This window comes from Microtus ochrogaster, chromosome 4 (genome assembly GCF_000317375.1).
Source record: "Microtus ochrogaster isolate Prairie Vole_2 chromosome 4, MicOch1.0, whole genome shotgun sequence".
NCBI lineage: Eukaryota > Metazoa > Chordata > Mammalia > Rodentia > Cricetidae > Microtus > Microtus ochrogaster.
Window position 1 is genome coordinate 55,938,626 of NC_022011.1, and position 27,333 is coordinate 55,965,958.

Here is a 27,333-nt window from a genome sequence, read left to right on the forward strand (position 1 = left end):
GGGAGGAGGGGGAGGGAAATGGGAGGCTGGGAGGAGGTGGAAACTTGTTTTTTTTTCCTTTTCTCAATAAAATAAAAAAAAAAAACTCTGATTGGCCAGTAGCCAAGCAGAAAGTATAGGTGAGGTGAACAGGCAGGAAGTAGGGGTGGGAAAATGAGTACAGGAGAATTCTTGGATCAGTGCGCAGTTGTCACAGAGGAAGCCAGAAACAGAGGAAGCAAGATGAGAATGCCTCACTGATAAAATGTGCCAAGTAACGAGGCTGACACAAACAAGAATTAGGGGTTAATGTAAGTTATAAGTGTTAATAAGAAGCCTGAGATAATAGGCCAACCAGTTTATAATTAATGTAGACCTCTGTGTGTTTCTTTGGGACTGAACAGCTGTGGGAGACCTCAGTCAACAGTTTATCTTCAATGACAACTTCTTACCAAGACTAGCTAACTCTTCCTCCTTACGTTATACATAAGAAGCATGCTGTGTTTCTAGGTTTTATAGAAGGTGCTCTCCATTAAAGAGTGCACACCCTACCCAGTCCTAGCTTTTCTGTACATATGTCACCATTTCTTCATTCTTGTGTCACCCCTGACAGATTTCCAGGACTAAGCCGTGCAGGACATGAGAGGTTCCTAGTGCATACAGTGTCATATGATATCTGATAACTTGTACTTGCCTTTTTTCCCCCCAGTGCTCTTTCTTTCCACCTTTCTCTCAGTTTTTCAGGAGTCAGAAAAGCAAGCAAGAGACCCACAGCCTGATATATTGCTATAATATTTGTTAGCATTTTTGTACAGATTGAAGCATATTTACCTGCGCAATGCTAATTTGATCACTAAATATTTATAGTACCTATGGGACTGTAACAGTACAACAGACAATGAGCAAGTAGTAGACAGGTAAACAGACACCAAACTACCAGCGGGAAGCCAAAAGCGGAACAGGAAATAATCATGTAAACAATTAACATGCAAAAGGAGCAAGCAGAAGGTACCATCTGCCAGAGGAAAAGCAAGCAAGAATGAAACTTGTCCAGAGACTTAGAGGGAGAACAGAGTAGGCCAAGTTTATTTGGCACAAGCTAGAAGTGTGTGAAAAGGCCAGACGAATGAGCAAACTGCATTCCAATTCAGTGATCACGGATGTCACACCAAAGAAGTCCTCGTGTATAACTTCCCTTGTAATTACCTGGTAATAGGAGAGACTTAATAATTCTTCAGATGTCAAAAGCTCAGACAATTTGAGAAATTCCTTTAAAATGAAGTAGTGTGTGAGATGGAGTTAGGCTGTAAGTCATTGTTTGAAGAAGAGTCTGAAATTCCAGTGTCTCTGTGCCCCCAGCTAGTTTGTGCTAGGAACTTGAGCAAGCTGAATAAATGGACATCTATCGTCTCTTTGTGCTTCGTGCTCATTAGGGAAAATTTGGCCTTAGGTTGGGTATGAACATCTTGTTAGTGCGTGCACACAGAGATCTCCAGAAACAAAGAAGACTCCTTTGTTCTATAGTCAATGTAAAAGAACTGCTGAGTGCTCCCAAAACCTAGTGGGTAAAAATAATGTTTAAGAGAAATTCTTTTTTTCTCTCAAGTCTAGTTTGAAAGACTGTCTTGAAAATGAAGGCTAACATGCTGTAGCTTGTTAAAGAAATGCACCTAAAACATGTATAAAACACGTCCTCGTTTACAGCTACAGGTAGTTCTCTCTTATGTGGGATGGATGGGGCTTGAATTTCTTTTCTGAGATCCTAAGGACAGAATGACAAACAACCCTTTCCTTTGCAGCTGACAACATTTCTAAGTAACTAGTCCTTAGTGAGCACTGGAGTGGGTGCTTTAGAAACGAAAAGGTGAACTGAAAACATCGTCTCCAACTTTATCTAAACACTGTCTGGAAAAGAAAAAAAAGAGAGAGAGAAAGCATTTCTGTACTCAGAGATGGAAAAGAAACATAGCAGTCCTTTAAAATAGATGTCAAAATGGTTCTGAATGTCATGCTTTGCCTTCACAACTTATTCTAGAAGAGAACACACAAGGGCTACAGTGAACTTGATGTATAGCCCTTGGAGACAACGTTAAAAGGCTGTGTCTGGACCTTAACAAATAAAAACAAACAGAAAGTCATACATGCTGTATCTCTATCAGTCTTATAAAGCCTTTTTTATGGTTTTTATAGACAGTCTCAGGGAAAATGGGGTAACACAAATGAGTCCTAACACTTTAAGTGACTACCTGGCAATATTCTTCCAACATCTGTGTATCCTGGAATGTTTTAACAGCATAGAGCTTAATTCCCATTAGAGTCTGAATGGAAAACTAACAGCAGCAACCAGTCATGGGCTTCTTTAAGGTACTGTGAACTGAGGAGTTGCTTTTTCTTATTTAAATTCCACTAAGTGTCTTAAGTGTGTGATTAGATTACACCCTCATTTTACTACTATGTGTAATTTCAATATTTCCTAACAAAAGTTAATGTAATCATTGGGACTAATATTAAATATCTAAATTATGGTATTTATTCTTCTGAATTGGGGTTTTGTTTCTGAGATTAATTACCTAATTGGCAATAAAAATATGATATTATTTTGCATACTACTTAAAAAATCTAACATTTGTCAGCCCATAAAAATAATTCCATATCCAGGAAAGGAAACAGAAATCATTAAATGTGGAAAATACAGGCTTTTTCACTTTCAAAAATAACAGTCTATTCTTCTGAGTTGTAAAGAAGATTAACATCTTTTCAAAGTATTTCTGTATGCGTACTTTTGCTATATTATTTTAGAAACAGATGCTGAGAAAAAGTTGAAATTGAAACAAAAAATAAAATATCAGTGGAAGAATGGAGAAATAAAACAAGGAAAAGAAGGTGGCCACAGAGGTCTGTGTCAGGAAAGCACACACAGTAGATAAAAAGTGGAATTTAATCCCACTGGCAAAGTTATAGAAGCTAGACATTAAACACATCTCAAAACTGTCTCGGGAAAAGGAAAAATGTGGTGGGGTATTTGCATAATGAGTATTTTACATTCACCAAGAGAAAGGAAGACTCTCAGTATTAATTTTCTGTATACCTTGCCTACACATCAGGGGATCTAAAGTCATGAGCAAAAGTCCTGTGGCAAAAAAAAAATGGCTTTAGGAATTTGGATATTTAACCAATATTCAACAATTTGGTGGAATACAATATCTGTTAAAATATTACAGTGACAAAGGATTAAATTTGTAAGTTATGCTGGATATTAGGTTTTTATATTCACTACAGACATAGAGACATGTTAGGTCTTTATCAGGTAGAATAAATATTCTCTATTTTCCATATGTAGATTTTATTATTTGATGATTTTTTTCAAAAATACAGGTTAAACATCTAGCTTTGGTCTTAAGAGCAATATTATGACTTATCTTAAGCACAATATCATGACTTATATCTCTATGACACATGATTCAACTCAATTTTAGAGGTTCATATTTCATTAAAGGCATTAAATGAAATTTCAACCACTTTTCTAGTCATCATTTGAAAATTAGTTCAGTTTACATTAGTATGTTGACATGTTTGATTGGAGATTTTGTTATTTATTCATGCCAGAATAATATGTATTTGCATCATTAGACCTGGGTTTCCAACAAGGAAAACTCACAAATGGCAAAGACACAAATTAAGTAGAAATCAGAGAAGGTTGTTTTTCTCTCTCCCAAAACTATACTTTAAGTATTTAAAAATTAAATTTGTTTTTGTATTTATGTTTTTGTTTTATTTTTTAAGGGCAAAGAGTAGATCAACTTGAGCTCCTAGATAGAAAAAAATTTGTCTATAATTACTAAGCTAATGATTTTTAAAAGTTAATTTATTAGTTTTTTCCTGTATATCAAAGCTGGAATTGAACAGTTTGAAGTGAGGAGAGAAGGAGAACAAGAGCAAGAGAGGAAGATAACAGATCCATGAAAGGTCTGGCCACTGGAAAGATTTGTATTTGAAAGTTAGAAAATGGACAGCTATTACGAAGTTATAAACAGAGTGTTTATAAACAAGCAAAAGGTGACTCATTTCCGATTCAAAAATATATCTATGAAAATTATGCAGAGAACAGGAAACGAAGAGTGGAATTTTGAAAACTCATCAAATCATTGTTGTTACATTAAAGGCCAAAGGATAACACTTTCCCCGAATGGCAGCACGTCATAGTGGTAAGCATTGGATTCTTAATGCCTTTGTGTTACCTTGGCACATTTTCTTCACCTATCTAGTGTATGAAAAGAGAATAAAGTATTTGGCTTAAGTGTATTGAAAAATTGAGAAAGGGGAGTTCAAATTTGGATATGAAATGTTATAGCTTTCAGAGTTCATGGAACGGATGCTGTCTAGATACTTGGCTGTAACATCTGAAGTGATGGGAGCAGTCTAGATAGAAGATATATTTTGGGAGGCTTCTGCACAGTCTATTTAGAGCCACAAAGTGTTCTACCTTATTGGAAGATGAAAGCAGAAAAGGAGAGTGAAGTAGGAATTAATTTACTACCCTCATAGGTTTTCAGGTCAGAAATTTGATAGAAAAACATCCAAGTGATATCTAATATCAGACACAGCTACTGCACAGATAACCAGGAACAAGTGGGCTTCTTGAAACAAAAAGAAGTAGGTACCAGGAGCTTGTGTATGATGGGAAGTGAGCACATTCAGCTCATTTTCACCTGGATGAGAAAGAATTTAAGAAGAAGAATGGAAGGGACATCGTGATTGTAGTGATTATTGAGACAATTCGGTGAGAATTGCATGGAGTGTAGACACACTCTGTGCATTTTCTGAAAGCAGAAAGGGGAAAAGTAGCTACTGAAGGTAGTGGAATTAAGGTTACTTTGCTGTTAGCACATTAGGACAAATGGAAGATGTTAGTCACAAATAGAAATGATAGCTAAAGATACAGACAGTTGTAACACAGACCCCACCCAGTGGCTTTCTTCCGTCTCCCTAAGTCCTTACATTACGTTCTTGCTCTCTCCATAGCCTCTCTCCCTCTCCTCCCTTTCCTCCTTCATTCCTTTCACTCTGAAAGGGTCAATATAAAAGCATGCTATGCTGTGGTCTTGCAGCTCCTCCCTGTTGCAAGCTGAAAGGTAAGTTTGTGGCCTTCCCTAATGCCTGCCTCTGTTTAACCTTTGACATAATACCAAAGTCAGGCCAGTGACATGGTAGTGATATGAACCTTGCCCACCTACCCCCTTCCAATGTACACTAAATAAACAAACAAGCAAACAAACAAGTAAAATCTGTTAAGGTCAGAAACCTATTTCATCTTCTGGATTCTGAAGGGAAATCACCTTCAATTCCTGGCTAAACTGTGTTGCAATGACATGTCATTGGCAGATAATAAGTGGCAAAATATCTATGCCTAGGGAACTAGAGAGATGGCTCAGAGTATATGCTGCACTTGCTTGTACAAGTCTGAGCTTGGTTTATAGCAACCACTTTAGATGGCTCACCACCACCTTTAATTTATTGCTAGGTGATGAGAGACCCTCATCTAGTAGTCTTCAAGGACACTGTACTCATGGACACACACACACACACACACACACACACACACACACACACAATCAAAAACAAATTCTTTAAATCAGAAAAAAATGGAACTCTTCATAGTTGCATTGGCTAGTTTTTAAATGTCAACTTGGCACAGGCTAGATAGTGTTATTTGAGAAGAGAGAAGCACATTTAAGAAAATGCCTCCAACATATTGGACTGTAAGTAAGCTTATCGGGCATGTTCTTGTGATTTTATGTGGGAGGGTGCAGCATATCATGGGTAGATGGTTCTGGGTGCTGTGAGAAAGCAGGATTAGCAAGCCAATAAGTAGCACTTCTCCATGTCCTCTTCAACTTCCTGCCTTTCTTGAGACCATGTCCTGCTTATGTTTTAGGAATGCACTGTTATCTGGAAGTATAAGATAAAATAACTGCTTTGCTTTCCCTCCCATGTTTGTATATGGTCACCGTGTTTATCAGAGCAGTAGAAACCTAAACAAGAAAATAACCTACATATAATATGTCTGTACTTCGTAGCTACCCTTCGGTCTAGTTCTATGCCACACATGTAGAAAAGACCTTTGAGTCCAATGTAAATTCTCATGAGAAAACCTAGTTACATAGAGATATACCAATAGGCTAATAAGTACATCTTAGTTACATAGAGATGTAACTTAGGCTATGATCAGTGAGCCGATTTGACCGACTATAATAAGCCAGTCCCATAATGAGTTCTGGCAGCTATGTAACCTTGTGAAACATTGCAGTGGAAAGTAATAGTGGTACCTTTAGGGCCTATGTAGTTATGCATAGGTCACGCAGGGAGGGCAGAGATCACAGATTAAAGTAGGTTGTCAAGGACCGCTGTCCAACAGAAGGACTTAGCTCCTAAAATATATCATCTTGACAGGGAGAGCTAATTCTCACTAATTATTTTATGACAACAGGAAATTTACACATTATCAAAATCCTGCTGCTGCTAGCATTACAACTAAGAAAGAGTGGGCCCTCAATGCATATTTGTAAGATAATTAAAAGCTGGTATTTTAATTCATGTGTACTGAATCTCTTGTCATATATTGAATTCTGCTTAGAGTTAAGCTTTCAATGGAGCCAAGTGAATATTCCTGTAATATTTTTCAGTCAGCTAACGGTGCTTCTAAGAAATTTTTAAAAATTAAAATCCTGATAAAAATTAAATAATTATTAAAACTATTTCAAATTTCAATTTTCAAAAGCAGGAACTGAGATTTTGCTGCTCAACCAGAAGCTTGCCATTCCCTTAACTAGTTATTACGATGATTCTTGCACAAGTATCTGAGAACTGGTTAAAAAAGATAGCAAAGAAGGAAGCCCAAATAAGTGGAACAGGAAAAGGAAAGCATGGGTGTGATTCAATTATTTACTTGAATACTTACAAAGCACGTACGGGTAACTTGAGAACTGTTAGGTAGTAGTGTTTCATTCACATTGTCTATGTCATGCAGACGAATTCAAATCAGTACATCTTGCATTTGACAATAAAAATTACATAACAGTGTCTAAGTAGGTGAAGGAGCATGCAGACAAGCATGATTGTTTAGCACCTACCTGGCAGAAGGAGAGATTCAACTCTAAATAAAACTAAATTTGTCCTATGACTTATGACATTCTGCATGTCACACACACACATACACACAGGCACCCATACACATACGTACACACACCTACAACATATTTAACATTACAGAAAATTAAAAAAAATTATTTCATAAGAGTAAGAATGCTAAACAACGCTTTTCATATAGAAAACTACAGATCGTAAAATGGATATTTAATATTTCCTCATGATTGATTTATTTCATGAAGCAAGTTAATGACATTCTCGAACTTTTTAATTTATTGAATTAGAAAAGAGAAATCTATTTTGTGAAGAATATTAGAATTATAGGTAAGTTACCAAATTCAATGAACCATAAACAATGTGTGTGGGGGAAAGCCCTTCCCATGATTCCTGTGAACACCAAATAAGTAAATATGAAAGCCTTTGAATGATAAATATACACTCTGATATAGCAAAAAGTCAGAAAATGATATGTGTCTTCCCAAGTTCCTGGTTCATATAAAGTAGTATTTTTAAAATATTTCTGTATGTAGAGGTTTATAGTTCCCACCTGTTTCCCAAAATTGGGAGGCTGGAAAGGGTTATGAATTTGAGGCTAGTTGAGACGCACAGTGAGATCTTGTCCCACAAAACAATATTACTAACAGAAATTATGACAAAAAATTTTTAAAAAAATTCGAAAAGAAAAAATAATTATAATATTATATCCAAAGTATGAGATTATACATAGAACCATCTCTTTAAGTACAAAGATGCATCTTTGAAATCAGCTAATAGCTGGTTTAGTCTTGTTAGTGCCTCTCTTGATAAAAAGCCTCACCCAGTTTTCTATCACCCAGTTTCTAACGTTAGAGTGTTAGTTTCTAGTGTGCTGAGTTAACATGCTAAATCCAACACAGCCCTGCCGTTCTCTGATCTCATTGTGACCTTGTTAAATTTGCAAGGAGCATCTGGTTTCTCTGACAACAGAGATGGGGCCTAGTGACCTCACGGAAGCCCTTTTGTCATGGGGGTGGTTCAGCTTTTATAAGCACTTCCCAGGTGAAAAGATCCTGCATAGAAGTTCTTTCCACTTGCAGGAGCACATCCACTGCTTTTATCCATGCAACACTCAAACCATTAGAGGGGAAAAAAGAATTGCCTTATGACCCAAGCAATTCAAATAACATTGTCTACTGGGTACTGAGAAAGCTAAATGGAGGATGAAATTTCCTTCATATTTATCAGACTTAGAGTGAAGCCATTCCTAAAACTGTTTTTAAAATGATGGTTTTCCAGTGATTGTCATAATTCCAATCTTTACAATTCAATAAAATCCATAGCTGGGGTAGTGCGTATAGTGCAGCAATAATCATGATGTGCACAACTTACTGTGGAATTTGACTTAAAATTTTTGGCACCGATGCTATATTGAGTTCCACAATGGCTATAGAAATTTACCCTCCTCATATCCTGCTTGTTCTCCTTTGTCATCTCCATGACAACCATTATGAGGGAGATAAGATGCAATCTCAAAACTTTTCATTTCATTCGTGATTTAATTTGGTTTGGGATGTTGAACACTTTTTAAAATATTTACTTTGAATTTCTATTTTTTTCTCTTGAGACTAGTATATTTAGTTTGTTAGTCCTTCTATTGACTAAGTTATTTGTTTTTTTTTTTCCAGTATTTAATGAATTCCTTATAGATTCTCGATAGTAGCCTCCCTCAGATGTGTAATTGGCACAGATTCCTTCCTTGTTGTAGCTGTCTCCTTACACTGGTGAGGGTTTCCTGTGCTATGCAAAAGCTTTGTTTTGGGGCCTCGCGAACTCCAGTGTGGCAACATGAAACTGCTCACCCACAATCTTCTGAGCTCGCACGTGCGGGGCGTGGGCACGCATGGCTTCCCGCTGCGGCTGCAGGCCACCGAGGTCCGCATCAACTCCGTGGAGTTCAACCCCGACTTCGTAGCGCGGATGATCCCTAAAGTGGAGTGGGCGGCGCTTGTGCAGGCGGCAAACACCTTAAACCTGACCGAAGTACCCAAAGAGCCGACTGAAGGTTATGAACAAGACGAGACGTTTTTGAGGAAGATGCACCACGTGTTGCTTGAGGTTGATGTGCTAGAGGGCACCCTGCAATGCCCAGAATCTGGCCGTCTTTTCCCCATCAGCCGCGGGATCCCCAGTATGCTGCTGAATGACGAGGAGACTGAGACGTAAACTTGTTAGCCACCACTTTGGCATGTTGTGATGTGTGTGTCAGTTGTATAGCCTGTTAAATAGGTGTGTGACCCCGATCTCCACCCAGTGACTCAACAACCACTATGTACTTGAGCTCCATAGTATATTTTTTTCTCATTAAAGGTTCAAAACCAAAAAAAAAAAAAAAAGCTTTGTTTTGATGTGGGATTCCCCTCTGTATGCTATGAATATGTTTTATTACTATTGGTTAATAAAGAATCTGCTTTGCCCTATGGCATGGCAGAATATAGCTAGGCAAGAAAAGCAAACTGAAAGAAAGAAAGAAAGAAAGAAAGAAAGAAAGAAAGAAAGAAAGAAAGGACAGAAAGAAAGTAGAGTCAGGCAAATGCCATGTAGCCACCCAAGAAGCAAGAAGTAACAAACCACGAGCCTCAGGGTAAAATGTAAAACAATAGAAATGTGTTAATTTAAGATGTAAGAGTTAGATAATAAGAAGCCTGAGTTAATAGGCTGAAGACTATGCAATCAATATTAAGTCTAAAAATGGTTATTTCATAAGTAACAGCAGGCGTACTGAAAAAACCTGGTAAGCAGAGAAAAACTAGTCCAAGGGCCATCAGTTAACCCATGTGGCCAGCCACCCACTTTGGGTCCAGCTGCTTATATGCCCACTGAGGGTTAGGAGAAAAGTAGCTGAGAGCTCTCCAGAGGTTCACCACTTCCAGTTGCTGGAAGCAGACATGTTTCATTGCTGAGAAAAGTCTAAGTTCTTAAAACGTTTTATATGCCACATTTTGTAGGTCTTTGAAGTGTTGAGGATTATCTAACTGAAATAAATCTCTGTATATCTAGAAAACCTAACTAAACTTCAAGTTTGACTATTATAAATGACTATTTATTAATCTGTAATTTTTAATTATGCATTATATTTTTAATTAGCTGTATAAACATCAGATATGGAGAACCTGATTTTTACATATATAATTTTATGTGAACATGATATATAAGGGTATAATACATATATATGTGTGTATCATGAAAATGAAATAGAAAAGAGATAATAGTATTAGAGAAAGGAGGAGGAAAATGATAATAGAATATAGGCAGCATAAAAGCTGAAGAAAATAGTATTTGGAAAAGGAGATGGGTAAAAGGAAGCAGAAAAGAGCAGTAGAGGATGTGAAAAAAAACAGTTTGTGATACTATGTCTTATGAGTAGAGGAAGGCTGGATGTTCTTCCCTAGGGATTATGAATTGTTTTGCCACAGGATCTTGGCCCTATTAAATGTGGCAAATAAGGCTTCCATCTTATGGAGTAAGACATAAATCCAGTCAGAGAGTGGAGGTGTAATCCTTTAACATTTGTGCCCCTTTAGCACCAGTGTCGCTATTTTTCCAGGGAGATCATCATTTTAGTTCAGGGAATACACAAGTACATAAGATTGATGGTTCCTCCAATGTGGGTCTCTGTCTCTGTCTCCTTTCATCGCCTGATGAAGGTTAATATCCAGGAGGATGCCTATATGTTTTTCTTTGCCTTCACCTTCTTATTTAGCTTCTCTAGGATCACGAATTATAGGCTCAATGTCCTTTATTTTGGACATTGGAGCACCGGACTGAAATCCCAAGGTCCAAATCAGGAGCAGAAGGAGAGAGAGCACGAGCAAGGAACTCAAGACCGCAAGGGGTGCACCCACACACTGAGACAATGGGGATGTTCTATCGGAAACTCACCAAGGCCAGCTGGCCTGGGTCTGAAAAAGCCTGGGATAAAACCGGACTCGCTGAACATAGTGGACAATGAGGACTACTGAGAACTCAAGAACAATGGCACTGGGTTTTGATCCTTCTGCACTTACTGGCTTTGTGGGAGTCTAGGCAGTTTGGAAGCTCACCTAACTAGACCTGGAAGGAAGTGGGTAGTCCTTGGACTTCCCACAGGGCAGGGAACCCTGATTGCTCTTTGGGCTGATGAGGGAGGGGGACTTGATTGGGGGAGGGGAAGGGAAATGGGAGGCGGTGGCGGGGAGGAGGCAGAAATCTTTAATAAATAAATAAAAAAGAAAAGAAAAAAAGAAAAGAAAAAAAAAGATTGATGGTTCCTTTTCTCCTTTAGAACTGTGCATAGAACCTTCCCACATTATCAAAACCAGGCTGTAAGAATACAGGTCAGTATCAGAATGCTTTCTCCGTGTTCTTAGGTGTGTGATGTTACCAACAATAGTATCTTATTTTCAAGTTCTGGAGGGTACCAAAGAGGGTCTCTTGTAATAGGGGGCCACTTGTTTGTTTCCCATACACCCAGACTCCAAAAATAATCATACAGAATTTCAGGAGAGGCAACCCGTTCCTGATACTGAACTTGGTATTTGTTAGCCTGAGGTGTCTCGTAGGAATTTTGTGGCTCTATTGCAGGATAACTCTATTTAAACTGCTTTTTTTTTCTATGTATATGTTGCTATCTTGGGAGCTCCTGCAATAGTTGTTTTCCTGTGAATGTTCTGGAACATTAGTTTTAGTTACGACTCTAAACCTCATCTGAGAAACTGCTATTTAAGGTAGAGAGTAACTAATACAGAGACCCATAACTAGTCAAGCTGCAGAGAAGAAAGACTGTGGATTTTTCATACCTAAATAGGGTTATAAAACCTGTTGTGGTTTTGAGGAGAATGAACCCCAGATGCTCACATATTTGAATATTTGGCCCTCAGTTGGTAGAACTATTTTGGAAGGGATAATAGTTAGGACCTTGTTGGAGGGAGTGTGTCACTTGAAGTGAACTTTGCAGTTTTAAAAACCCATGCCATTCCAAGTCAGCTCTCTATTTTCCTTGTACTTGTGAATCCAATGTAGGTCTCAGCTACATTTCTAGTTTCAAGACTGTCTCTCTGATATCACACTCCCCGCCACAATGGTCATGGACTCTAAGTCCCTGAAGCCATGATTCCTAATTTAAATAGTTTCTTTTATAAGTTTTTTTTTTTGGTTGGGGTGTCTTAGCACAGCAATTGAAAAATAGCTAATACATAACTGCCCTTCCCTAAGACTTAGTGATCAATTCTTAGATGGTATTAGAAAGACTATAAGGACCAGGCCTGTAGATGACTAAAGAGAAACTCTTTTCTGGACACATCAGGGCAGCTGTGCATAAGAATTCACTGCAGTAGTGACAACATCGAAAAGACTTCCACAGGCTCAAGCCAGTCCAAATCCTAACATGTGGAGAAAAGGTGAACAGGAAGTCCCACACTTAGCTGAAGAGTTCTTGGTGCTTAAAGTTTAATGTCAAGCTATTGAAAAAAGATAACAGTCCTAGAGTATCGAGGATTCCAGAAAGAGGCATCTTCAACAGGGAATGCCTAGCCTAGAATCAATCTCCTTGGACCAGAAACATTATGTTAGTTATTTTTCTATTTCTGTGATAAAATGAAATGATCAAGGAAACTGATAGAAGAAAGAAAATATTTTTTTACTTATGGCTCCAAAGGGCAGAGTCAGGGCAGCAGGCATACATGGCACATGAGTGTTCATGTATTGAACCATAAGCCTAAAAGAGAAAACTGGAAATGGTACAAGTCTTTAAATTTTCAATAATCATCAAATATAGCTAAACTGGGTAGCTGTTGACTTCTTACAAGGTCCACACATAAAAATTATAGATTTTAATTCAACTTAGCAACATTGATTTTTGATCTGTCCACATAAAAGTACTCAAAAGTTAGTTGATCTTCCACATTATTGTTATATATTAATTACTGTTTTTTTTTAAATATTGAGACCAAAGTTGGCTTGGAGTTTTGTTTTGCTGTGTTTTTGCAATACACTAGCATCCACACATAGGGTCATTTTTCCACATATGAAGCAGCCATGAATGCAATAATAGGCATATAGTGTGAAGATTCCAATGCTTTCTATTCCTCTGGGGATAACAACTGAATATTTAACAAGAATGAAATAAGTGATGTCACTCTTGCTTTAGAAAGCTAAGACATATATTCCAACAGTCCTAGGAGAACTTGAAAATATGATGTTATCAAAAAATCATTTCAGCCAGGCATGGTGGTACACATCTTGAATCCCAGCACTCAGGAGACAGAGGAAGGTGGATCTCTGTGAGTTCAAGGCCAGCCTGGTTTAAAAAAATAAGTTCCAGAACAGCCAGGCCTTTTACACAGAAAACCCCTGTCTTTGAAAAAAAAAAATCCAATTTAAACCTCAATTGCATACCCATCAAATAATCTAGATATGTAGTACATAATAGATGGGTGGTAAGACAGCATTTCCTACAACTCAAAAATGCTTAAGAACTGTTTTTCATTATCAGCCAAGTCTGTATTCAAAGGGATGTTTTGATAAGTAACGAATTTTGTACCAACTATACAGCCATACTTACATTACAGAAAAAGCTGCCAACTAAGTACAGCCACAGGTAGCACTACTTAGTTTCTGACATGAGGAGATATGTGGACATCAGGTGGCATGGGTCTAGAAAATACTGCCAATTCTAGTGAGACCTTTTCATCATATTTCAAACTTGGCCTAATTTTTTTTCTTTTATTTCCAGCACTATTTTGAAGAATTATATTATTTAACATTTTTTTACTTTATATAACAAAATTATGTATCCTGAAATTTTAGCTCGCCTCACTAAACACCTCAGTCATGATGAAAATTGAATTTAAAAACATATTTAGAAAACTTCCAATAAATTCAAGCAGTTAGTCTTTGATACCTTATGAGGCTAATGCATTGCTAACAACCAATTAATGTTAATTTTAGAAGGGCTCATTTGTCCCAAGTATCTGTGGTCTGAAAATTCCCTTGGCTTTCAGAACTGATCTTTTGGCAAGACCCTGAAAATAGTTTAATACTATACCTTTGATATGTGAATTCATCCAGCATAACTTTCCTTTCAAAGAGCCGTGCAACCAAATTTGCTGTACTTACACTTCCTTCCCAGGTAATCAGCTTCTACAGCCTAAACTAAATGAACAGCTTTTATATTAAACTATGTACCCTTCTGTTGCAGAATAAGACTTTTAAGATATGTTTCATTCCTTTATGCTGTGGAACATTTGTTTAGTGATGCAAAGATATGTTGCATTCTTTTATGTTGATTTGTTAATGTCTGTGAAGCTGTGTTACTTTGCCTGTCTAATTGGTCTAATAAAGAGCTGAACAGCCAATAGCAAGGCAGATGAAATAATAGGAGGAGCTGACAGGAAGAGAGAAGAGGAAGAGAAATCTGGAACGAGAGAGTCAGAGGATCAAGAAGCAAAAAAGCAAGGGGCCAGCCACCCAACCAGACATGAAATAAGAAATAAAGAAAATACGTAAAGAAAGGTAAAAGCCTCTGGGCAAAGAATAAATTTGATAATTCAAGTCAAAAAGCTGTCTATATACAAGCCAAGCTAAGGCTAACCATTCATAAGTAAGAATAAGCCTCCCTGTGTGTATATATTAAAAAACAGAGAGTAAAAAATTAAAACAAACAAACAAAACACAGAAACAAGAAGAAAAAACTCTTGACCTAAAATTATGTATACATAATTTGGTACGTTAGCTAAATATAACATCATCCACAGAAAGCAACAGAACTGAAAGCAATAACTTAACATCTAACATGAGAGCTAAAAGCAGCATGTTGGTATAGATTGTTAAAAATTGTTCATTGTTTTGTGTATACGCTGGGGTCATTTCAAACTCAGTAAAGTAACTTCTTTCCTCATAAAACTCTGTAGAAGAATCCATTCATTTCCCATCCCATGCTCTCTGAGATATTCAATAAATACAAACCAAACCCTTCATTAGGGATGATAGATATCAGATGCACACACAACAGACAGATAACAGACACTGACAAGTTCAATTGGAAGACACAGGTATAGATACAGAGAATTCATAGTTAGGTTCACTAAACTTCTTTAAGAAGGAAAGACTTTTTGTTCTTTAATATGGTGTCAATGCAATTTATCTTCTGAATCTTCTATCCCTGTGCATAGAAACCAAACGTGTGTTTGGTCACGTGTGTGTGTGTGTGTGTGTGTGTGTGTGTGTGTGTGTGTGTATGAGAGAGACAGACAGAGAGACAGAAGGCTATAGGGGAAGAGATGCAAGAAAAATGGAATTAATACACCTTAGTCTTTGTAATGTCATCTTCTAGTTGGACTGATGACTTAGAAAATTATGAAAATCATAGAGTGCCCAAGACACTATAAAGATATTTGTATGAGAGTAATATTTTAAAGATGACTATCTCAGTTGACTAATTTGAACATGGAATATATGTCATAAGCTGGTTCATTATGTCTTCTCTTACCTGCAAAGTTATGCTAGAGATGAAATTAGATTCATTCTGTAGTTTTTATCTGGTTTTTAAACTTTGAAATCAGAATGGTCATATAAAATATCACATTCATATTTGTCTTAAAAGTTTCTTGAAACAAAGGGTGTGAACACATACTGGGATTCAGTTGCTCCTCTCATGTTTGGAGAGAGGAGAATGACACTCTCCAGTTTTGACACATCCCACTTTTTAGATTGTTAAAAAAGTTACATATCTCACTAATGCTTGCCCCTTTGGTAGGGTTTTGAGTTGTTGGTCTTTTTACTGGCAGAACATGCTTTATTGAGTGATAAACTCAATGGACTAAAACCAGGGGCTTGGATTGGTCTCAGCTCAGTTTATTTATTTGTAAAGGGAAGTGTGGTCATTATACTTAACTCATAAGCACCTGATGTTGAACAACTAGGGTAACACAGGACGTAACTCAGAAAAATCAGTGTAACAAATTGTTTATCATGCTCCTGTAGCAAAAAATAAGGACAATCCTTAGTTTCTGTACATCATTCAAAGCTCAGCGGCCAGTCTCCAATTGTGGAGAAAGATTGAAAGATCTCTTCAGATTGCCTGGTTTCATATCACCAGCTAAAGTCTGACTTCAGTCAGAAAAGGTGTTTGCGTGTCTATTGCTTTGGAGAATTCACCACGGTTATGTTTCTAAAGCACAAGCACCTTTGAATTGCTGTGCTAGGCTTACACTTATTAGTGTTTTCTAATTCTCAACTTTTTTCAGAAAAGCTCTTCTGTTGCTCAAACCACTTTCACGCACAGTTTGCACATTTGGAGTGATGCTTCCATTATAAACAGAAATGGTTGAAAGATGTCTAAGTTCACTTTACCAAGAGCAAAGGGAGAAAATACAATGTTTTGAAATGGTTTCAATGAGAGTCAGCCAAGTTTAATTGAATTACTCTCAAGTTAGTTAGAAATTATTCTCTAATTCTTTAGAGAATGTTGTAAGAAAAAAAATATATAAGTCTTCATTTAATCTCTGATGATAGTTTTCCCAACACAGTGTTTCCTTCAAGAATTTTCTATAACCAGCGCTCTGTAAATGCTGTTGCTTTAAAATTAGAAACCACAAATATGTCTAAATGTCTTCAAATAATCACCTAATTTAGATAAGACATTATTTTCCCTAATGGGGTCATAAACCTGGTCTCTTGAATCTGCCCTTGGGGAAATATTAAAAGTTTCCAGGATTAGTCTTTCTTCATTACCCTCCCCATGTTTAAATTTTATGTATTCTCTTAAAATTAGGGTTTATCAAAATTTAATGCTAATTTATTTCAATCATTGCGTGCCAAGTTGAATTTTATCATGCTAATCCTTAAAAACAAGTAATATTTACTCCATTGCCACAATCTTTTTTGTGCTTCATGGTAGAGTACTTGGGATTCAGTAAATAATAAAGAAAGAAAATGTTCTCCCAGTATTGGGGTATGGGGCAGTGAATATCAATGTGCCAGCATCTGGTAAAGCCTTTTATCCCATGTGTCACAGTGGAGGGCTTTAGACTGTGAGAGGATATGAGAGAGAAAGAGAAAACTACTTGTTTTTATAACTATCTTATGGCAGTGGCTCTGCAACACCTTTCATTTCATTTTAGTTTGTTAAATTCAAAACCATACGAACTGTTTGGAATGATCCAGTGTATAAAAACCAATAGGAAGTATATTGTTTAAACATGTGAACCCATTTTTCTTTGAGAAAAAAAGAATAAAGTAGTTGAATTAACTTTTCTAAAACATACACATTTCACAACTGAACAATTCCATCAGTCTTTATTAGAATCAACACATTTCTAGATTGTCCTTTTTTTAAAAGCTCATAGCTACCAATTTCTTAGAATGTTTGCATGAGTACTGAGCAACAGAACCAAAGCAAAGCTATCCCAAGAACAGCTAAACGTAATCCTACAAAGAAAGACTGTGAAGCTGAAGACTCCGAGACTGAAAAGAACCAATGCCTTACCACTTCCTCACTGTCAAAACATGAAACTGCTCTGACCTACAGTGACTTCTAAATTAATCTTTCACTATGCTCTTTTTGAAAATTTATAAAGCTCATTCATAATTTATACTTCATTTTGATTTCCTGTTCAGTGATGCATTTAAAAATTTCAGTCTCATATAGATAAACCTGCTAGAATTCCGAGACATTTTTCTATAAAAAATTTACTGTTTTATAATATTTTCTTTTTTTTTCAAAATAAAATAACTCTCTTGTGAAGTCTCTCAGTTTTTTTATTGTAGACTGAAGCAGTGACAAGAAAGCTTTACTTAATCCTTTATATTTCCATGTTCCCACAAGAACCACAGAGCCAAGAAAAGTACCCTGTTAATTCAGGTTTGATATTTAAAACAGTTCCATTATCATATGACAGTCAGTACACTGATAAAAACTATATGGCACAGTATATTTGCTAGAGAAGGGATATTTAAGAAAGTGATCTTCTCAAGTGCACAATTCTGAGTTATTGCATACACAATGATCAAACCAGTGTTTGCCCTTCATCACTTTAACACTGTACTATTTTTTATTAAACTAATAAATATTTTTATTGAATCTACCCTGTTTTTCAAGGGAGCTTAATCATTTCCTTAATAGGAATTTTGTGAAAAAAATGCTGTCTCATATTTTTCTTTGAGGCATTTATGATAAGTACATAGAATAAGTAAAATAGCCGAAGGCTCTTTTCACACACTGGAAAATCAGCTAGCTGGTGGCATAGCTCTGTGGAAGTGCTTTGTGTTAGTGCTTCAAATTGGAGGACTGGATGACACTCTGTAGTTATATCTATAAAGTGACTCATGTGTTTTGTAATTTTCTTATGGGATAAAGTTTAATGTTTATTTTAATTAATTAAATTATTTGTTTATTGTCTGGCAATTTCATACATGTAGAAAATGAATTATAGACGTGTGTACCCACAGTGTCCACAGTTTCATATGTATAATTAGTCATTGTCATGTTCATCCACACTGTCCACACCTTCATATACATAGTCATGAAATATACAAATGTATGCTAACACTGTCTACAATTTCATACACGTAGAAAATGAATCATAGTTATGTGAACCTACAATGTCCAAAGCTTCATAAATGTAGTCATGAATCATAGTCATGTATGTGCACCTACACTGTGCATTCACATCTTCCAGGGTAGGAGCATGAGGATTAGAATTATTAAGCAAAAGAAACAGAGATAGGAGAGAAATAAGAAACAAAAACAAAGAAAAGCATAAGGATGAAAATTCAGTGGATACTGAGCCCCCCACGCTAATTTTCCATTTGCTTATATACTTCACTCTAAAAGGGGAGAGGAGAGGCAATAGACTTCAGTAACATGGTGTAAGTAATAGACCAAGTATCCTTCAGGGAGGATACTTGGAACTTCTATCCAGTCTCCTTTGAAAGAATAGGAATAGCAAGGTGGAACAGGTCCACCTCTATACTCAAAATGCTAATTAACCACACCCTAGCTCAGGATCTCTTGTTCATAGCCACACCTGTTGACAACAACTCGGAAGGAGCAAAAACAAGCTCACATTCTCTAACCTTTAGTCAAGGTGAAGCAGGCTCATGTCTGTAGGCCCCCACACCCTGTCTACTCTCACAAACTCCTGCTCTTTCCATGAAAACCTTTTGTCTTCCCAAGAAGTCTTCCTCCCAGCTCCACGTCCTATCCTATGGGTGGCTGGTGAAATTTCATTGGGTATATTCTGTAGAGCCGGGTGGGTTGTTGTTCAGAGCTGCTTGGGTGACTGACTGCTCTGCACCTTACTATCTATTTTTGAGAAGTCAATTTTAAAACAAGCAATTTCAAACTATGTGTGATTTCCATTTGGTTTAAGGATACAACAGTGGTGAAACTTTGTATTTTATAATAACATTTATTTTATTTCAACTATTTTTTTATTTGAAAGAGCAGAGTGGTAGTAATTTTACATCATTTTTATCTGTAACTGGTTCTGGTGTGGTCACAATTCTACTTAGCTATCTATCATTAGAACATCAAGTTCTTTTTTCATCCTATGTGAAGTTTAACAATAAAGAATTGGTTAATCACACATTTCCAACACACAGTTGGAAGAAAAGCACAGTGCTTTTTCATTGCAACTGCGTGAACGTAGCAAATGTTCGCTTTATTTAAATGTTAAAATATTATCAGTGGCCACTGCATTTTGCTGACTACCCCTCAGAAAGTTAAAACTGATATTTAAGTCGGTAATGGAAAAGGAATAGTAATTTGCTTTCCTCCCATGGGGTCCACACCATTAAATGTGCTTTCTTTGAGATACTTATGCCTAGAGCAGCCGAGTTGTGCAGTGGAAGTGTCCTTAGGCTTATAAAAAACTTAAATGTATAAAATGTAGACAGCAAGGCAGTTCTAAATGCAAGAGCAAATGTATTAAATAGTTCATAGACAAATATATGGTAAGTGTTTATTAATAAACCTACTTTAATCATGCACATAATATTATGAAGAGACTAATATGGGACAGTTTCAAGAACCTATGAGACTTAATGTTTAACTCTCTAAGTGATTTTCAGGATATTGCAGAGGATATGTCTCCTGACCAACAGGTTTGTAACTTCACAAGATGGTTGCTGTTCATGTGCAAAGGAATCAGAAATAATTATTAGATACAAAGATACTAAAAACATGACATTGTATATATCTGTTGAAAAAAAGAGTAAATGTGCTACAATCCACAGGACCAGAGAGGCAACGCAGCAAGGAAGGCCCCAGGGAGATGCATGAATCTCCAAGAGAAGGGGGAATAGAAGCAATGTCCTGGTTGGGCTGGGGGCATGTGGGCATTGGAATTTGATGGAATGGCTCATAGGGATGGATGGAGGGGGAGAATGGTGAGAGAGATGCCTGGAAAGATGGGGGCAGGGAGAACTTTAACGAGTAGGTTAAAAATTTGATGCAAGAGAAACTTCAAGGAGTCTACAAGAATGGTCCAGCCAAGATATCTGGCAGTAGTGAATGCATAGCCTGAACTGGCCATCCCCTAGGAAAGAATTGGTGACTACCCCTGTTGACATCAGAGAGCTTTCGTTCAGTGAGTGATGGAAGCAGATTCAGAAACCCATGGCCAAATATTGGGCCAAGATCAGGGAGGCCTGCTGAAGAGATAAAACAGGGATTGTAGGAGCCAGGGGTGGCAAGGAAAATGCAAGAGAACCCACAGAAATGGCTAACCTGGCATATCAAAACTCAGAGTCTGAACTAACAACCTAAGAGTCTGCATGAGGCTGACCTAGGCCCTCTATTTATATGAGACAGTTGTATAGCTTGATCTAGTTGTGGGACTCTTGACAATGGGAGCAGAGGCTGTCCCTAGTGCTTTGGCTGCATCTTGGGAACCTCATGATGGATGACTTTGCCCAGCTTGCATACAGGGGAAGATGCTTGGTCTTACAGAGCTTGATATACCATGTTTTGTTGATGCCCATGGAAGGCCTGCCCCTTTCTGAGTGAATAAGGAGGATGGGCAAGTTGAGAGGAGAAGTGAAGGGGAGGTTTGGAGAGGAAGTGGGAGGAGAGAGGGAGAGGAAACTAAAGTTGGTATGTATAATTAATTAATTAATAAAAATACAAATTTTCTCTCAAAAAAATAAAGAAAAGGATCCTAGAATAATATACCATTCTATTGAAAGAATAATAAAATTACAAGTTCTGGAATGGAAAAATTTTAATATTATAGAATTTTGAAAGTAATGAAAGAGATAAATCAATATAATAATCATAAAGTTTAACAGTCCACATGCCAATCATATATATGATGCCAATATCAAAACTAACAACAAACCTAGAAACCAAAAGGCAGTGGCAAAAAAAGGAAAAGAAAAGCAAAACTAGAATAGCCCCTACATTTCATGTTTTATTTTGATACCTTGAAAAGGTAAAAAATACCAAACACTTTTAAACAAACAACATAATAAAACGTGGTTTATGCAATAATAAATGAAACAATAAAATATGAAAAAGTAGACAATGGGAGAGCATCACAGTGATATGTGATGTAGGAATGTAAACTCTCACACTGTTACCAAACAGTAGCACTATGGAGGAGAATCCATAAGCCTTTCTGTGGGTGGGGGAGGTGAGAGTCACCATAGATAGAAGTGGATATGAGATCGAACTGCAACCTAACAACAAAGGTCACAGCATGAGATCTAAGCACCAGGATGGACAGACAGAGAAGACTTGAGCTAGAGAAAGACTGAACGAGAGCAAGACTGAGGGTGGTTTCTTACACGTAGATGAAACTCCTGTTGCTAAATGAGAAAGGCAGGCCAGCCTACCCAGGTTTGAGCATGAGGAAGGTCTGACCTCAAGAGCTGACCATATTTTAATCAGGATCATAAAACTTTCCCTGAATTTTTGGTGGATTGTCGTAAAGCCACTGACCATAAACAAGAGTGTTCAATAAAGATTTCTCCATTTGTAGACTAGAGAATCTCTGAGCTGAGAGTTGGACCTCAGCTGCTAGAACAGGAGAAAGTGAACTTGGGCCATTGCAGAAAGTTTACATTTAGGTAGCAAACACTAAACGCTGTAGATAGCTTCATGGAAACTTCATATTGTCATTTGAGTAGGAAGCATTATATAATGTATGTGTTTAAGAATAAGATAAGTGGACTAAATAAATGAAAACAGTATTCATTTTCCACCTAGCTAGCTACTGGCAACATATCTACTATTTAGCAGGACATTCATGAAGCCCTAAGTGAGTCCTGCCATCTGAATACCAAGTTGCTCTATTACATTTTTGTTATTCAGGCTAGTGTTTGCTGAGTTAGGAATAGTAAGTCATTAATGAGTAAGGCAATAAAGTCAGTGGATAGTATAAACCTCTTTGTAATCATTTTGTAATCCAGTTTATATGCCTGACTATAAAATACAAATAATTCTGAATGAAAAAATATCTGAAAGCCTCTATTCTATGGTATAGCAATATATTTCCTCTAATAAAATAATTTTAAACACTGGCAAAAAGAAAATCATTAAGTAGGATGCATGATTTCAAGTTGCTTTGAGTGGAAAGCTCAATGTTGAATCTAAGTCCAATGCAGGAAATGTCAGACACTGAGAGAAGTGGAAGCTCTGTGGAGCATCTTCAAAGTAAGAGAAATGAACTAAATGAAAATACAGACTGAGCAGAAACCCCCTTTGCCCTTATCCTGTCACATTGAAGGAGGCAGAGGAAAGAGACTGGGAATTGCAGGCCAGCATGGGATGCAGACTCTCTCGAAATCAAACAAACAAGCAAACATAAAATATTTAAAAATACATAAAAAGAAGAAGTCTGGAAAACTTCTGAACAAAGCAGAATAGAACAACAAAGGTTTAAAACAACAAAACAACAGGTGGACACAGAAAATTACAAAAACATCCCTTTATTCCTCACAGAATATGAATACCAATTAACTAAGAGTGTGGGGACATGGGCATCTTCTCAGAATGTGTCTGTTTGTGAAAGTGTGGGGTTATGTTGTGACTAGAGAAATAGGGTTCAAGATAAACATAGGAAAGGAGACAGTTGGCAAAGGAAGACTGGAAACTCCTCCAAGCTCAGCTAGACTTATAGGAGCAAACCAGCCAGGAGGAAACCCTCCCACCTCCTAAAGAAGAGGAAGACAGGTGCGGGATAAATAACATGTAAAAGACTGGAATTCTTTGGCACAAGGCTTTTGAGCCTTGGATATTTCCAGCTCTTTAACCCATTTCTAATCTCAGGAGAATGTTTCAAGTCCTTAGTACATTGCCTCTATTGCTATCATGGGCCATGTAAACCTGGTTCAAGTCTTTCCTCCAGGAAATAAGATCACAGAAATCATCTAGACCGAGATCTGTTCTTCAGATTCATTGATGAATAGTTGGTCAGGAGATACAGCCTTTTTTTTCTCAACAAACACACAGGTCCCACAGTCATAGCTTCTTTCCCTCCACTACCATTTTGACTTTCTCTGGAACTCTTGGAAATGGTGGATAAACTCACACCTGTGAGCTGATGATAATCTGGAACACCAGATATAATCATTTTTCTTTCACTTATGAAACTATGGCACCTTGTGGTAAACCCGAGTCCAAGGGGAAGTGGTCTGTGCTTAGGCAGGAACAAAGAAGTACATATATTCCAATAGCTACCACCTATGAATGAGAGAGGAGTAGGCTGGGTTCACATTTAAACTATGTCCAAAGAACTAATGTCAAGTCAGGAGATAAGAGAGGCAAAATATACCCCTACTCACAAGAACTCGGGCTGTGGTGGTAACTGGACTTGGCACTTTCACATTTGCCTGCTGACCACAAGATGAGGTCATCACACGGATGATCAAATATGGTGCTTGTGCCACGTGAGCAACCTGGATGACAGTACCCATAAATACGTGACACAATATTGCTAAAATTTCAAGGTCAACCTTGTGGCTACACATCTGGGTCCTCTGAACATCACTGCAGTCCTACACTTTCTCCCATTGCTCCCTTCTTTTCATTGGTCACCTTTTGAGACACCTTCTAGGGAAGATTATTTAAGATCTGGGAAATGAGAGTAACTATGGTAATCAAAGAGACTCTCTCCTGCTCCCTCCTTACACCTGCGCTAATCCCCAGAGAATCACCTCTCAGCCTGAGGCTCCAGATCAAGAGATGAAGCAGATTATGTGAAAGTCTACTTCATTGCCCTCAGGGCCCCAACTAGTTTACTGTGATGATCCCATCAGTACCAGCAGACTCAAACCTGTGATTCGGGACCAATCTTGGATAGGAACAAAAATCTATAATCTCAGGTTCTCTCAATGGGCCCAGCTTTCTAAGAGGCACTAACAGCTCTGTGTCCTGGAAACATGGAAACCCAGGAAAAATGCTGCCTAGACATCAAAAAGAGACACATCATTCCAGGATAATCAGTTCTCCCCCATCATAAAACTTTTGATTAACGTGGGTTCCAACTTTCCTGCTGTTGTGCTTTCTTTATCACTGCTTTATTTATCATTTCATAATTGTATTCAAATTCTCCCATTAATTTACTGTAGGCAGAAATTACCAAAAGTACAGATTTAATTTCCTGTGTGATGAGAGTTTCTGTGTATGACATGCAGCGAAACAGAATTCCACCCATTTCACCATTAATAAATGAGCATCTTCTCTAAAACTAATGGTCTGATAGCAGTTCAAATGCTCCCCTTTGCTCATGCACATTTTCTCTTAGGAGAAGGTATTGCACTAAAGTAAACAGAAATAGCCTCAGAGATGACTGTAGTGCCAATCTGCATCTCAGTGTTGGAAGATTAAATTCCAAGAGAAAGACAATGTAAACAATCGGTTCAAACCTATCAGAAGAGTGACCTCAGAGGAGATGCAGACTCCCATGTGTGGTTCAAACTCTCCTAAGTCTATGTTCAGACTTTCCCAGGAACACTTGGAGAGCCATCAGGAACATTTGGACAGCAATGATGGGAAAGAGCTCTCTAGCCTGCCAGTACTTCCTGAGGGCTCAGAGTGAAGGAGAGGAACTCTTCTCCACTCCAGAAGTCCTGGTCCCCCAGAGCCCCTATAATCACCATAGAAAATTTGATGTACATTTCCTTGGATTTCTGACTATGCTACAGTCTCAGTAACTGAAATAGCTTTGAAACGGAAATTCTGAAGAAAAATAGGCTAATACTTTCTATTACACTATTTGGCCTTAATACAAGCTGTGTAGTGGAAAATTGTTGCCAATGGATAGAAGCTTAAACCATAATACCATCCTGCAGCAGGGCCTATTTTCTAAGAGCTACAGGGAATATTTTGAAGTACCTTCTGTTTAGGTCCCAAGACCCTCTATTAGAGTAAAATACCAATATTCTCTACCAACGGAAGATAGAAAAGAACAAAAAAGAAATACAAGGACTTGGAAGGCATAGGAAGAGTAGATTTCTCTCATCCAAAAACTTCTATGTTGTCTTAGGTAGGTTTCTATTGCTGTGAAAATACCTTAGAGAAATAAAAGGGGGCTTATTTTATCTTACAGCTTATAGCCTATTATCCATGGAAGTAAAGTCAGGATTCAAGGCAGTAAACTGGAGGCAGGAGTCAATGCAGAGGCCATGGAAGTGTGCTGCTTGTTGACTTGCGCCTTATAACTTGTTCAGTCTGCTTTCTTTGAGCACTGAGAACCACCAACCCAGGGATGGCACTTCCCACAGTGAGCTTGTCCCTCTTACATCAAGCATCAATCATGAAAAGGCATCACAGGCTTGCACAAAGACCAGTCTTGGGGTGGGGGAGTGGGCATTTTCTCAAATGAGGTCTTGTCTTCACAAACGACTCTAGTTTGAATCAGGTTGACATAAAGCTATGAAGCATTACTGATCCCTTGTTAAGTTGATACATACAGAAACACAGCATGGTGAAACTATAACATTCCCCATTTTGTTCAGTCCTTGGATCTCATAGTAGTAGCAGTATCACAATACAAAACATTCCAACTTTTCAAAGCTTTTAAAAGCCTTTGGAACTTCAAATACTTTAATGTTTAGTTCAGTTTCTTTAATAAAACCATCCAAAATCATTTTTTAAATTTTACATTTCACTAAAATGCCCACAGGCTCTGTAAAACTCCATAGTCCACAACTCCAAGAGGAAATAAACAGGACATAATCACAGTGAGAACAAAGCGAAACTACAATTCAATATGTAAATCTTAATACCAATGTCTGGGATTGACTCAGAATCTTCTGCAAAGGACTTGGGTCACTTTTCCAGCTGCACCCTCGGCACATAGAGCTTCTCTCCTAGGCTCAGATTTGTTCCTCTCCACAACTGCTGCTGTCATCAGTGGTCATCCATTGAAATGTCATTTCTAAGATGCTTTGCAACTGAACTACACTTTCACCCATTGCCTCTCTGGAGCACTCTTCAGGTACACTAACCCTGCCTCATGGTTCCGAGTCTCAGACTGTCTCCATGAACCCTTCAGTCTTGGAGTTTCTGCTATAACTGAGGCTCTCCATTCACCATGGTTCTTTTTCAGGAACTCCAGCCCTGTGACACAGTGCCACCCCTCAACTTCTCTTCCTGACCCTTTCATGCCTTCAAAACCGGTCCTTTCCGATTGACTCTTCCACATTACCAAGTTCATCTGTCGACGTGAGATTCAGTCTTGCCTGACTCTGGATGACAGTTTCTGTGTGCTGACCCTGAGGAAATACTTCCCAGAAGGTTTCTTCTCGATGATGCGGCTCTCTAATTTATCATCGCGGATGCTCCTGCCCCAGCGGATCAACATCCGTTGTCCAACAAGACAAATGTTTCACTTTAGTGGTTCCTGTCTCTTATTAATCATAGCTGATTCTTCAGCCACAGCTTACCAGAACAACAGATTCTTAATTCAAAACATAAAACTAACGGCCCTGATAAATTCTTTGAGAGCCTCCACCTTCCCCGTGAAAACTTCCTAAGCCAGCTCTCCATTGTTTGCATTTCTTACAAGGCTCTTAGTTTTCCAAGTTCTCACAGAACAGCCCACTGATCTCTGAATATTCAAAAGTTTTCCCAGCCAAAAATCAGAAGTACTTTTACTATTATCCCAAAACACAGTCATCTCTCTCATAGCAAGAGTCTACTCTCTGGCACCAATTTCAGTTTTAGCTTGTTTTTTTTTTTTTTTTTTT

The 27,333-nt window shown here is 37.7% G+C and overlaps 1 protein-coding gene and 1 pseudogene across 1 annotated transcript in view; one reads left to right on the top strand and one right to left on the bottom strand.

Annotated features, from left to right (window-relative positions):
* The window catches only part of Lrp1b (LDL receptor related protein 1B), a 1,800,012-nt gene that overhangs the window by 788,803 nt on the left and 983,876 nt on the right, over positions 1 to 27,333 (bottom strand). The gene's annotated exons all lie outside the window — the stretch shown is intronic.
* On the top strand, positions 8,933 to 9,485 carry LOC101986328 (annotated as a pseudogene).